Here is a 6,000-nt window from a genome sequence, read left to right as displayed (position 1 = left end):
AATTGGATCATTCATCAAACGGTTTAGATCTGGAAATTATAGAGTCACTACAAAGGGCAACTGTTGATTCAGGTTAGGTGAAGCATACCCAAGATAAGATGGAATCGCCTGAGCAGTAGGTCTTTGCATACCAGCATAATGTATTTGATGCTGGTAACTTTGATAAGGTTGGTGGGCGTAACCATTATGGTATGGTTGTTGATAACTGCTTTGGAAATGCGATTTCCCATTACTTACAAAGACTTGTCACTCATGTCCTTGGTATGATTGTTGGAATTGCAGTTGTTGATATTGAACCAGCCATGGTTGTTGGACCATTTGTTGTTGTCCAATACTAGATGATTGACCAAGATGAGGAGTCATAGTACTTGTTTGAGCTTGAGTCACTCTAGATAAGGAGGCACTAACCTAAGGTTGTGATTGAATCGCTGAGACAAAAGGCTATTGTATCGCAACCTGAGAAACTTGAGGTTGACATACAACAGGTAGCACTGGTACTTGCAATACAGTCACAATAGCAGGTGTAATGGGGATATTTGACACAGGATGGACTGGTTGCATTGAATATGCAACCCTTGGTTGTTGAGGCAGTATTGGTACCCAACTGCTAGATGTGATTCCAGTTTGACCTAAATTTTGTTGTTAACTCTCATATGGTTGTTAGACTCCAGGAGGGAACAATGAAAAGGCATACTGCCCCCCATATGGTGGTAATCTAGTACTTAAAGGGTCGATTAGCCTTTGAAGACACATTGGATCAACTTGTTGAGTTTCAACATAAGAAATACTAGATGAGAATCCAGATGAAGAAATAGGAACTGACCATGTCGTCGAAACAGTCCCTAATTGGACTCCGACTTGTTGTTGATAACTTGCCGGGACAGATGGTATACCAGCAATCATTGTAGGAACGACAGTAGGAAGCTCCACCGTAGCTATGTCGGTTGACACAGTCCTAGATGTTGATGGCTGTTCAGACATGTTTAGTCTATCCAAAATATTTCCTAGCGATTTGACAGAAACTTGCAATGAAAAAGAACTAAATTCTATAGTAGAAGGATGTAAGTGGATCCTAGTTCCAAAATGTAATGGAGTACTGGGTGGAATATCCTCTACTATCTCCTCTATAGCAATCAATCCAGGTGGAAGAGGCAGACCGTCAGGTCTGTAAAATATTTCTGGAGCCAAAGAAATTGTAGCTTTTGCAGTAACAGATATTGGAGGGGTGACACCTTCTGAATTCTGGAATTCAACTTCCAGATGTTCAAGTAAGTGAACTTCAGTTTCTTGATCAGTTCTAGGTGGAGCTGTTTTAGGAATAGAGGTGTCTACCGCTACACTAGGATCAGTTCTAATGTCCTCTTGTAACTACAGAATTTCTTCTGTAAAGGTAGATGTACCAGAGATAATTGGAGTAACTGTAGCCTCTGACGATGTTGAAACGCAAGTTTCAAATAAATCAGGTGAATTGGACTCAGTTAAATGAGAATTATTTTCTCAAGATGGTATCGTTTCTGCGTTCAAAAGACGGTTGAATCGCTAGTCTCCGTGAACGACAGGGTTTTGATTGATTTTCTTCCATGATTGCGGATTACTTGATCAACTCAAAAATCAAAGGGGAAAAATGTTATTCTGATTTCAATGAATTTTAAGACACTTTGACGAAACTTGCTTTTTCAATTTTTAAGAGTCGATAAAAAGCTAAATGTGACTCTAGTTGCCTTTGATTTTTAATGAGCCTGAAGTGACAAGTGCTCAGATGGACCTTTTCTTTTAAGGAGTCGAAAAGGAATGAAAGTGACTGCTCTGGAAGTCTAGATAGAGGGTTTACCAAATCGATCGTAAAACTGCAAAATACACCTTGGTGATAAATGATAGAGAAATTACCAAGGACTTATGTACGACAGTCAATCTTCCTGAATGCTGTGTTCAGTGCATTACAATCGATAGGGCGGCAGACACGGCTTCCTAAGGATAAAGGATATCAACCTATTGTGGTCTCCCAATATATACTCGACGGTACGGGGAGCACAAGTTCGTACTCACATTTGTCATATCAAAGAGGAGGAATCACCCAACCTTCGATGAAAACAATAGTTACCAAGTTTTACAATGTTGGAACACGCCTCTAGCCTAGACTTCTAGATGTGTTGCATTAGATTCCAAAGCGTTTTTATGTTCATTGAGGTTTATTTTATGGTTGATCTTGCTTAGAAGTTTTTCTTTCAAGGTTCACCGCATGATGTAGATGTGAAATTCCTAAATATGCAATCTAAAATGATAGACAATCATTTATGTTCTTTTAGCAATGAAAATCCTAGCTACAAAGGAAAGAAGATGACGATTTTCTTTCAGCAGAGAGCATAGAGCACACACTAAATGTACTTTCCTAAATCAAAAAAAGCAGTAAAAATGTAGATGCACATGCATGTATTTGTTTTTTGCTTTCTTAATGTGTGAATGAAAAAAAGAATGCTAAGTATAGACCTGAACTATTTTCTTTCAAAGTGACAGTACTAAAAATTTTCTCTTTTTGAAACAAAAGGAAGACTAAGACGACACTTTTTGATTTCAAATTTAAAATTGTTTTCGACACTTGAAATACTAACAATTTCAAAATCAAGTACAATGACAAAAGTACAATCAACTATCTAGAAGAGGAAGACCTTACAACACTCTTCTTTTGATTCAGAATGACAATTACGACACTTGCATCAAAGACGACAGTCTGATTAGTCTACTTTTGACAAAGGAGGATTGCAAATGATTGACAAATACAAAAAAACATTTACAATTCCTAACTAATGGAGGCTGAAATAATGTGAAGGAAGATGGTTTAAACAGTGATATACTGATCATAGACAGCAAAACTACTGAATAGAGCTTAAAATAATGAAGAAAAAACCAAAATCTGGAGGCAGAAAAAGTCTCATTCAATCATCGCACTTGTCCTTAAGAAAAATAGGGATGCATCTCACCTGTAGCACACGGGAGGTGCGATGCATCTAGACTTCCAATGAGAGACAGTGCAATGGTCCATGGATGAGACTGAGCTTGGTTTTCACCCACAGTTTGCAGCTAAGTTCAGGGATTTAGGCCGAGCTAATGATAGATAGTAAACACAAAGTATAGGGGCTAATCTAATGAGGTTATTGAGCTACCACCAGGGCACTTAGGATGTTTGCAAGTCAGATGTTCAATTCATAAACCAACCTGGAGATTGACTGAAGCAGCGTTGATCTACTTTGCAGTTGCATAGCAAAAATAGTTTGAAGGCTAGTTGGCTTAACTTCAGGCTCCATTTGTAGTTTATAAAGAAAACAACAGTAACAAGCAAAGAAACTATTCGCTCCCCAGTGAAGTTGCGATTTTTTTTCTGGGAAAACTAGTGTCCATTCAGAGCCGCTAGTACCACTAAGACAGGTAGCTATCATAGAAACAAACAATTCAATGTAGCTTGTGTTTTCCTTTATGAGAGATATATGAGAGAGAATCAGAGAGTGCCAACCTTAGTCTTTCGCTTGGCTCCTTGCTTGTTTCCTCTCTCCTTTGGTAGGGCTTCGCCACTCCTTTCTCACTTGTCCCGATTCAAAGAACACCTGTAGAGTTAAAGCAGCAAAATACCATCAAAGCATAGAGATCTATAACCATAAACAATGTAGAATCAGATGTACATTAACCATACAAATGCATACACAAATGCAAGATTTAGAAATATACAAGTATATAGAGGAAAACTTAAATAACTTATTGATAGAAGTAGTAGAAGAGAGGATTACAACCCAGCTGTTTGATCCAGCATCATCCTCCCAACATGAAATCCCTCTTCACCTCATAAAAATAAAGATCACCCAACAATACAATGTCTCAATGAGAAATCAACAGCACTTCCTTACAAATTACAAAATTCCAGCCCCTTGGATCTCTAGGATGAGGGATCCATATATAGATGTTTGCATGGGAGTGAGTCAGCTTCTGGGATTTTTATTAGTGTAATTTCACTGATAGTTCTTGGTTCCACTTGGAGCATGATCTCTTACTCATCCCTGGGTGAATTCAGAGAGGCAAGTGTCATATGAGCAGTTTCTAGAAGATTCTTTAAGTTTCCACCTAGCAAGCTTCCTCTGCCATTTGTCTGCTCTCGCTCATCTCACCCTACTGAAGGGCTTTTCAGTATGCATCGCACCCTACAGAAGGGTTTTTCAATATGCATCGCACCCTTTGTATGTTGTAGGTGAGATGCATCACACCCTCAGCATGGAGCAGTCTATATGGTCCAGTTTTGACCAGTTCTGAGTAGTTTTTCAGGGATAACTTTTGTGAAATGATGTAATCAATTGACCTTGATCCTTTAGGGTATGAAACAACACTTTTATGGGTTTAAGAGCCCTTGTTTTATTGACATATGTGATTGGGGTTGCAGTGCCCAAATATGTCTATAACAATCATTGACTGTAGTTACCTTGTAACTTTCTCCTCTGTGATTCTTCTTTATTGATACATATGATGGTACATCTTTCAAAGCTCAGGGCCTTCTCTCCAGGCTTCAACTTCAAAAAATTATCATCCAATCCAATCTGAACTTTGCAATGTTATATACAATGAGCAAAGTAAAATGGACTACTGTTAATTTGTGGTTAAGTAGTGCTTTAGCATTCTACCATTGACTGGTCCTCCTGGTAGATCTATTCCATCTAACTGTCTCAAGAAAAATTCATTGTTACCTCTGTAACCATAAATGATGTAAGGGCCTTGCCATAGCAAATCAAATTTTCCATGTTTACCCTTCTCTTCGCTTCTATAATCCCATTTTAAAACTTTATCACCTATGTAAAAATCATCAGCTTTGGTCTTTTTGTCATATATGTTACAAAATTCTACCATTTTCTTGGATTTAAAAGTAGTTGCATTATTAGTAATGAGATTTTTGGGGCATTCAAATCTTGGAAGGATATTATTTTCAAGGAATGAGATAATGACAGAGTTTGTGGCTTGTCTAAAAGGGATGGATTCTATCCATTTAGTAAAGTAATCAATGGCTATCAAAATCCATTTATGTTGGGCTGAGGAGGATGGGTGAATTTCCCCAATGAAGTCTAAACCCCATTGTTGAAATGGCACTTCTGTGGATATGGGTTTGAGAGGTAAAGGTAAGAGCTTCCATTTACCTTCAAATACTTGGCACTGGTGGCAAGAGGTCACATGTTTTTTGACATCTACAAAAAGGGTGGGCTAGTAAAAACCCGCCCTTAGAATCTTGTCAGCAGTTTTTTTCCAATATAGATGTCCTCCACAATCTCCTGCATGAATTCTTGCATAAGTTTCTCAGCTCCATCTTTCAATAAACAATTTAATAGAATGCCACCATTATCTTTCCAAAACAAATCATTATCTATGATACAATATTTCACTGATTTCATTTTTAAAACTATAGCTTTAGTTCTAGATAAACCAGGAGGAGCTTTTAAGTTTAGTAAAACAAATATAATATCTGCATACCAAGGTGAATCTATAAAAGGTTCACTGATCTGTGGAGTCGCCATCTCCTCCTGGTCATCTAGGGCACCAATGAAATTTATATCTAAGGCCTGACAGTTCGATTCAGCCATGAGTTTGGCTAAACTTTGGCCTTTGATAAGTTTTGCAAGCTTTATTTCTATGTCATCTTCCGAAATAGTGGCAATCCATTTGCCTCTCTTTCCTTCAGGCCCATCCTGTGTAAAAATTTCCTTTACTACTAAATTTGGAACATAAGCAATGATGTGTGAATAGAAAATGTACACTCTGAAATCTTTCATAGCTTTCACTAAAGCGAGTGCTTGTTTTTCCATTATGTTGTACTTTAGTGTAGCATCTCTCAAAGATTTGCTGAAAAATGCAATAGGATGCTCATAACCTTGATCATTCTTTTGCAACAAGACTACTGCAATAGTATGTTCTGAAGCAAAAGAAAAAATTATAAAATCTTTTTGGAAATCAGGACTTATGAGGACTGGTTTT

Source organism: Pinus tabuliformis, chromosome 4_1 (genome assembly GCF_031772625.1).
Source record: "Pinus tabuliformis cultivar Carrire ecotype Pingquan chromosome 4_1, CPIR1, whole genome shotgun sequence".
Taxonomy (NCBI): Eukaryota; Viridiplantae; Streptophyta; class Pinopsida; order Pinales; family Pinaceae; genus Pinus; species Pinus tabuliformis.
Note: the sequence above shows the minus strand (reverse complement) of the source record.